General features: G+C 37.9%; 1 non-coding gene across 1 annotated transcript; it reads right to left on the bottom strand.

Annotated features, from left to right (window-relative positions):
- Nucleotides 1–2,649: 2,649 nt before the first annotated feature.
- On the bottom strand, nt 2,650–2,756 carry LOC111765795 (U6 spliceosomal RNA). The gene has a single exon (XR_002798026.1). It is a non-coding gene; the product is annotated as a U6 spliceosomal RNA (small nuclear RNA).
- Between the last annotated feature and the right edge of the window lie 6,421 nt (nt 2,757–9,177).

Genomic DNA, 9,177 nt, shown 5'->3' with positions numbered 1-9,177 from the left:
ATCCTGGTAGTGTTGAAGAACTGACTGACAGATTTGAGGTGCTAAAGAGAGGCAGCCGGAGAGATGAAATGTAGATAGACAGAAAGTGGAATACTTGAGATTGAGATTATAAAAGAATTTAATTGGGGGTAATAAGCCATAATGGGTATGAACTGTGACCTGGTGGTTATTGAATAATGACCCCATAATGTTGGAAGTATGCCTTGGTTGCATGTCTTGGTTGCAGATAATTGACTACTTGGTTATTAAAAAGTATTTTTATAAAATATTATATTATTAAAAATATAGTAAAACATCATGAACTTAATAAATTAATAAGAAGTCATTTTTTAAAGCAAGATGTAAGAAAATATGAAGACTCCCTTTGGACTCAGGGATTCTACTTTTACACAATAATTAGAAATGTGGGGGAGTGGATGTGGTTCAAGCGGTTGGGCACCCACCTCCCACTTGGGAAGTCCTGGGTTCGGTTCCCATTGCCTCCTAAAGACAATGAGCAAAACAGTGAGCTGACGTGATGGGCTGGCACAGCAGGCTGACTCAACAAGATGATGCAACAAGATGATGCAACGAGGAAACACAGCAAGCAGGGAGTGAATGTGGCTCAAGCAGTTGTGTGCCTCCCTCCCACATGGGAGGTCTGGATTCAGTTCTGGTACCTCCAAAAAAGAGAAAGAAGACAAGCAGACACAGAGAGCAGACAGCGAGCACAAACAACGAGGGTGGGGGAGAAATAAATCTTAAAAAAAAAAAAAGGAATGTGTACTAAGATGTATGTTCACATTACTTACCACAAAATTACCTACAATAGTAACATTTGGAGAAATGCCATTGGGCATATATTTATTGAGTATATTATAATAGAATATTTATACAATGGAATAATATACAGATATTAAATTATGACATGGGAAAATATTTATTGACATGGAAATATATTCATAATATATTACCAACGGAAAAGCAGTAAGTCTATTATAAGACTTTTTTGAAGAAACAGTATAGGTTTATTTGAAAAGAAAAAATACCAGAAGGAAATATATGCAGTAATTAAGTTGGATTGGTTCCATTACAGAGGTTATTTTTCCTTTTTGTGGTAGGTTTTCTATGGTTCTCAAGGTCTTTAATTGAGCATGTACTGCTCTTGAAATTAGGGGAAAAAGAAACCCAATAGCTGCTATTTTTAAAATTCTACCTTTTGTAATAACTCATAGCTGTTAACAATTATGGCCTATTTATAACTTAATTCTTTCCTTAAACTTGTGCAAAACAATTTACCTCGTTATTTTTAGTTTGATTAGGATTCCTAGGCCTATAGGGAGCAAGGCTTTATATTCTCAGAAGAGTTATTTAGCTTCTGTTTTATCTGACAGATTTTTGATGACATAAAATTTCTAACCGTGTAATTATCCCTTCCCATCTCTGGCACTTCACCTGTGGCCTGACAAAACAATTAAGAAATAGCAATTTCAGGTAAATTTTGAATGCAGAACTAAAGCAAGATCCTCCTGACCCTTTTCTAGTTGTAAACAGTTCTCTTCTGTCTTAAAAACACACACACACTGTATTTCTCTCTATCATCAGATATTTAGCAGAAAATGTTTACTGGTTGATTTCCTGAATCTGTATGCAATTGGAATCCTTACCAGCAGCAATTTCAGTCTTCCAGATCATTTCCAAATCAGGCTCTTTTAAGAGATGTCTCCTTGTCTGTCCTGAAAGCATGCATTTTAAAAACCAAATTTAATCATAACCAAGGGTAAATCTATTTTCTATTTAAAGAAAATCTAACAATCGCATTGCCTTGTCATAAAGTTCCATAATCCTCACTATTTTTTATTAATGACTTTTCTGTTGCTTAATAATCTCCTGGGGCATAGAACCAAATCCATGTTCTCCACCTTCAACTATTTTCTCTACACCCCAGGAAATGTGAAATTTGTACCAAATCTGCTGACACATTGTGCCTTTTCCATGGAATCTTCATTTGAAATCTTTTTTGTTTTAAAAATCTTCCTACTTTCTTGCTCAATCTAAGCGAGAGTGAGTGGTTCTCATGACTTTCCCTTACTTGAATATTGGATTTCTCAAGCCAATATTTCTCTCACAAATTCACAATTCAGGATTTAAATATGATGTTTATTTTACTGTCTTTGAGAATTGTTTTAACGTTTTCCCTGCAGATGTCAAAACTATCTTCAAATCAATAGCTTAGTGGGTGACAAAGAATGAAACTATAGTCGCACAACACTTAGTGGAAGGCCATCTACAATAAGGCACTCATTTTTGGTGAGGATGATGTCAGATTAATGGTTCTTTTATTTGGTTAAACAATCTGAAATTCCTACCACCAGCTGTGGATGCTTTTGGTGTTTTTTTTAAACTATAAAAAGAATTACTAAAGTAATAACTCTTTCATTTCACTGAATTCTATTCCAGCCCTTACCCAGATGTATTAATTTTAGCAAAGCCATAATCATATACAAACATCTTTTCAACTCAATCTATACTATGTCATCACTAACAAATTGTGGAAAAGACAATTCTGGATAAGTGGAAAGATTGAATTGCAGGGTATTTAGGGCACTTGTTTCATTGAATAGGCTACCTTTTCACTTTCTTCACAAATTCCTTTGAGGTACAAAAGTTAAAAATCTGGAACACTTCACGAATTTGCATGTCATTCTTGTGCAGGTGCCATGTTGATCTTCCCTGCATCGTTCCAATTTTAGTACATGTGTTGCTTAAGCAAGCACAAACACTTGTTTCAGAGACATTGAATCAGGGGCTTCTTTTTTTTTTTTTGGTCTTAATTTTTTAAATGTTACATTAAAAAAATATGAGGTCCCCATATACCCCCCACCCCCCCCACCCCACTCTTCCCATAACAACAACCTCCTCCATCATCATGGGACATTCTTGCACTAGGGTGAATGCATCTCTGAGCACTGCTGCACCACATGGTCAATGGTTCACATTATAGTTTACACTCTCCCCCTGTCCACCCAGTGGGCCATGGGAGGACATACAATGTCCAGTAACTGTCCCTGCAGTACCACCCAGGACAACTCCAAGTCCTGAAAATGCTCCCACATCACATCTCTTCTTCCCACTCCCTACCCTCACAGCTACCATGGCCACTTTCTCCACATCAATGCTACATTTTCTTCAATTACTAATCACAATAGTTCATGAATAGAATATCAGTATGTCTGCTCTAATCCATACTCTATTCCTCCATCCTGTGGAACTTGGAATGGTTGTGTCCACTCCACATCCATATCAAGAGGAGGCTTATATTCCACATGGATGATGGATGCAATTCTCCTACTTTCATGTGTAGGCACCCTTGACTCCCTGGTGTGGTGGTTGACCTTCTTCACCTCCATGTTAGCTGAGTGGGGTAAGTCCAATAAATCAGAGTGTAGGAGTTGCAAGTCTGTTGAGGCTCAGGGCCTGGCTATCACATGGACAGTCCAGAGATTCAGGTCCCCTGGGTATACACTAAACCCCAGCGCCAACCACAGGTCTGGTAAAAGTAACAGGAGAGGCTTGTGAACAAAGATCACATCTGAGTCCAGCTCCATCACACAGAAACACAAACTCCAAAGTAGGGCAAACTGACATGGCACTGAACTTCATCTGCCATGACCCTAGAACCTGTGGGTCTCTGTAGCCCTCAGAAGAACCAATACCTGGGGTTGTATCTACTTTGGCTGTCTCTGGGACTCTGCTGAGATGTGCATAAGGGTGACACCTCTGATAACCTCCTGGCTCTTTTTTGTAGACTCATAGCCATAAATTCATTTGTCCTTTCCATTTCCCCCTTTTATTCAGGTCAAAAAGCATTTTTAGCTCCTAATATTATATGTAGGCTGAGATATTCTGCTGGTCTGAGTTGACCCTTTTATTCAGGTCATTTTCTAGTTACGTCATCAGCTGGTACTTGGTAGTAATCCCTCGGTGCCAGGGAGGCTCATCTCTGGGAGTCATGTCCCACGCTGGGGGGAAGGCAATGCATTTACATGCTGAGTTTGGCTTCAAGACTGGCCACATTTGAACAACACAGAGGCTCTCAGGAGGTAACTCTTAGGCAGGCTGCAGCTCTAGGCCTTGTTCTTATTTCAGGCACACAGGCTCACAAGCATAGTCATTAGTATCAAGGGCTCATGGTTGGACCATCCTTCTTTTTTGGTCTTTGCCATTGCACTTGGGGGATTGTTGCTGTTACATTAGGGAATGTGATAGAGCTCCCCTGGCTAGGAACTCAGCACTTCCTCAGTTGTCGTTTTTAACTGTAACCACTATGAAAATATCCAAACATTTTTATGTACCCTGGATATATGCCCTGGAGAACTACCTGCCAACCATGTGTCCCCTGTCAATAACATCCCACACCAGTATTCCTCCCCTGCCATTGTCGAACCTCTCTGTGATCCAAAACTTCTTTGAAAATGAAGCCCAATATATTGCCAGTTTCCATTAATAGTAAAATGGAATATAGTGATGAGTTTAAAGGTTAGATATAGAATACATATTAATTTAGAAAAATTAAGGTAAAAATAATTTGGGGTATCAAAACATTTTTAAATGCAAAAGCTTTGTTTTTGATGTTTTGCCTTCCGTCACTGCAATAAGTGTTGCCCTGTATGCAAATTGGCAAGGCAACTTCTCCCGTCTTTTCCTCAGTGTCTACATCCTTTCTTTTTCTTTTTTCTTCTTCCTAATTATTAAGCTTGTCTTCACAAAAGTTTTAGATCACAGTAATTCATATATACAATATATGGTACTCCCACATATCCAACATAAAACCCTTTTCCTTTCCACAGCAATAATCTTTTAACATGTTCATACTATATTTACTGAAACTGATGTACAGATATTGAGACAATAGCTTTCAAACATGGTAACACTTGGGTTTACATTGTGGTTTATATTTTAGACTATTCAATTTTCTAAATTTTTAGTTATCTTATGTTTTACATTATGATTTACATTTTAGCCTATAGGCCCCTATACATTTTTGGTGTAATTTAACATGTCCTATATCCATCCTTGTATAACTTTATGGAACACTTCCATTGCCCCACAGTTACATTAACTCCATCTATTCAATACCTCTTTCCCCCTCCTCTCAGGGCCCACAGTGACAATCAATCTTCATTGCTTGAAGGGCCATGTTTAGAGATACTTGCAACAATGTGAGGGCTTGACATGCTCGACTGCCCTAATGCATTGGGAGCCACCAATTCTCTTGAGAGATACAATTCCCTCTATTTGAGAACATCAGTCCTCCCCAGGATGTGGGTATACCTTCACTCTCATTATATGGGTCTCCATCTAATGATACAACCCACTATGACAAAATGAGTACTCACACACTCTCAAGGGCTTCTTAATGCTTTCTTGGATCTTTGCTTTACTGAGCTACTAAAAAGAATTATTTATAATCAATTTATCAAAAATGAAGAGGGGTGCTTGAAAAATTCTGTTATTTCTTCAGCTAGTATCTCTTGGAATCTCGGATGCCCTTTTTATAATATAGCTCCTACTTCTGATGTCAGCTCTGACAAGCACAAGCTTAGCAGTTGTCACTGCTGTCCTTAAAACAAGAAAAATCTGAATTAACTAAAATCAATTATTTTTTTTGGATTAAGCAGAGAACTGAGGTCACAGGATAAATTGCCATCATGAAAATCTGGGTAATCTTCAGCTTGGTTATGGCTTTTTAGATAAAACACCAAAAGCACAGTCCATGCAAGAAACATTGATAAGTTGGACTTTATTAAAGTTAAAATCTTCTGCTCTGTAAAATGAACTTTTAGAGAATTAAAAAACAAATCAAAGACTGGGAGAAAATATTTGTGAAACCCATATCTGCAAAGGACTTGTATCCAAAAAAAACTTGAAAACTCTTAACACACAACAATAAGAAAATAAACAACCCAATTAAAAATGGACAGAATTCTGAACAGTCACCTCACAAAGAGGATGTAAGAATGGCAAATAGCACATAAAAACTTGCTCAGTATTAGATGTTCTTAGAGAATTGAAAATTGAAACAATAATGAGATAACCATTACACACATACTGGCTAAAATTTAAAACACTGATAACTGCAAATGCTGACTAGGATGTGGAGCGACAGGAGCGCTCATTCATTGCTAGTGGGAATGCAAAATGGTACGGCCACTTTGGAAGAAAGTTTGGCAGTTTCTTACAAAGATAAACATAAGCTTACCATATAACCCAAAAATCATGCTCCTAGGTATATACCCAAATGAGCTGAAAGCTTATGTTCACACAAAAATCTGCACATGTATGTTTATAGCAACTTTGTTCATAATCACATGGAATTGGAAGCAACCAAGTTGTCCTTTAATTGGTGAATCAATAAACAGATTATGGTATATACAATAGAATGAGCTATCAAGCTATAAAGATATGGATGGATCTTAAATGCATATTGCTAAATGAAAAAAAGTCAGTTTGTATGATCCCAACTATATGACATTCTGGAAAAGGCAAGACTATAGTCATGTTAAAAAGATCAATGTTTACCAGGAGTCTGAGAGCATGGGAAGATGGTGTTGAACAGGTGAAGGACAGGGATTTCAGGGTGGTGAAACAATTCTATTTTGGATACATGATCCTATGCATTTGTCTAAACCTATCGAACTTTATAGCATAAAGAATGAACCTTACTTTAGGCAAATTTTTAAAAATCTCTTAAAAGATCAGGAGATCCAAGAATGGAATGCAGAATGTGACAAAACAATCTAACTGTATTGCAGATATATAAAATAACCTCACTGAATGAAGTGGGAAAAAGGGTGCTGACCTAAGGAACTTTGGAAATGTGTGGATTCTGTAAGAGAAAAGGCAAAAACAACTGTACCTAAATATTATGCTCTAGTTGATAAAGTTCATTGCTATGGGGTGTTAAATACAGGTATACTGGAATTGACCAATTAAATAAATGGGTGACAGATGATAGGATCCAGATTTCTCATTGTTGGAGTGGAAATTTACAGATAGGCAATGGGAAAATCCAGCATGACCTATATGATAATGAAGTAGAAATCAATATGTGAACTCATGTTTAGCTTAATACAGATGCAGATAGTCACATATAGAATTATTTATAAATATGTGCCTATATATCCTTTAGTAAACATATACATTTCTTTATTCTGTCAGTTGAGAGGGCCTAGAAGCAATAACGCCCCAGCACCCATGAGCCCTCCTATTTGCCCAGAACTTGATTTCTAATACCATCAGTCAGAATGATGGATTTCATGACCAGGGCAGGGAATATGCAAGATTAGCTTGGAAATGCAAGAAAGGAAGGAAGGAAGGAAGGGAGGGAGGGAGGAAGGAAGGGAGCAACCACAATAATTGGAATATGTCAAAGGTAAACAGGAGCCAATGAAAGAGTTCCCAATGGCCAGAACTGGGATAATTTGAGCAGGAAAATAAATAAAGTAGTACTGTATTGTAACATAAAATATTAAATAAATAGCCATATGTCCATACTAAACAATGTAATTGAAGAAATAAATAGAAGGCCAAATATTCTATGCAGAAGAATTCCGAATCATTTATGTAGATTCTCTGTCCTCAAGGAGATGGAATAAAATTTCCCACTTCTTAAGAGTAGGCAGTACATAGTGCCTTCTTTCCAAGGAAAGGGGGAAAATAGTAACTTTACAACAGAAGAACCTCACAAACACCACCTCAATCAGGTGATCAAGGTTAACATCAACAATGATATTATGTTGGATATTGCATACCCTTAATATAATGTGATGAGAATGGCATTTCACCTCTATGATCTTCCTCACCTAAACCTGTAACACCAGTTTGTTTCAGTTTCCTGACTGCTAAAGCAAATACCATGCAATAACTTGGCCCAAACAATAGAAATTTATTGGCTCACAATTTTATATATACATATACATATACATATATATATACTTACACATAAAGAGATTTATTTTAAGGAATTTTTCTTGTGATTATGGGAGCTGTTGAGACTCCACCCACATCCCCTTCCTAGTCAATGTTCCTGTGTACACTGACTCAATAACTTTCTGCTACAAGTAACTGGGAATTATTCTATATTTTTAAAATTATTTTTAATTTTTTTCTTTATTTTTAAAGAAGTTTCAGATTACTTAAGTGTTTCATAGAAAATATAGGGGGGAAGTGGATTTGGCCCAATGGATAGAGCATCTGCCTACCACATGGGAGGTCCAAGGTTCAAACCCAGGGCCTCCTGACCCATGCGATGAGCTGGCCTGTGCACAGTGCTGATGCACACAAGGAATGCTGTGCCATGCGGGGGTGTCCCCTGTGTAGGGGATCCCCATGAGCAAGGAGTGTGCCCCATAAGGAGAGCCGCCCAGTGTGAAAAAAGTGCAGCCTGCCCAGGAAAGGTGCTGCACACATGGAGAGCTGACACGGCAAGATGACACAACAAAATGAGACACAGATTCTGGGTGCCGCTGACACAAGCCGACAGAGAAGAACACACAGCGAATGGACACAGAGAGCAGACAACTGGGGGGGGGGCAGGGCGGGGCAGAGAAAGGGAGAGAAATAAATAAAAAATAAATCTTAAAAAAAAAAAAAGAAAATATAGGGGATTCCCATATACCCCTCCTCCTCCCCCTCCCACACTTTTCCCCATTAACAACTTCTTTCATTAGTGTGGTACATTTGTTACAATTGATGAACAAATATTAAAGCATTGCTACTAACCATGGTCTATAGCTTATATTATGGTTTACTCTTTGCTCCACACAATTTTACAGATTTTGATAAAGAAATGTAATGGCCTGTATCCGTCTTTGCAATATCATGCAGAACAATTCCAATGTCCCCAAACTGCCCCATGTTACACCTATTCTTCCCTCTCCCTCCGCTCAGAATCTCAGGTGACCACTACCTTTACATCAATGTTACAAGTTCTTCCATTACTAGAATAATAATAAGATTACTTCAGTCCATAGTTGCATTCCCCCCTTATGTTTGTTCATTCCTCAATCTTGAGGATTTTGGCATGGTGATGCCCACTCTGCTTCTGATTGAGAGGGGGCTTAGATCCCATGGGACAGATGGATGGAACTGTCTTGTTTGCAGTTGTAAATAATCTCTATTTCTTGGAATGGGTAC

Source organism: Dasypus novemcinctus, chromosome 3 (assembly GCF_030445035.2).
Source record: "Dasypus novemcinctus isolate mDasNov1 chromosome 3, mDasNov1.1.hap2, whole genome shotgun sequence".
In the NCBI taxonomy this organism is placed as follows: Eukaryota; Metazoa; Chordata; class Mammalia; order Cingulata; family Dasypodidae; genus Dasypus; species Dasypus novemcinctus.
This window is presented reverse-complemented; position numbering and strand designations above follow the sequence as displayed.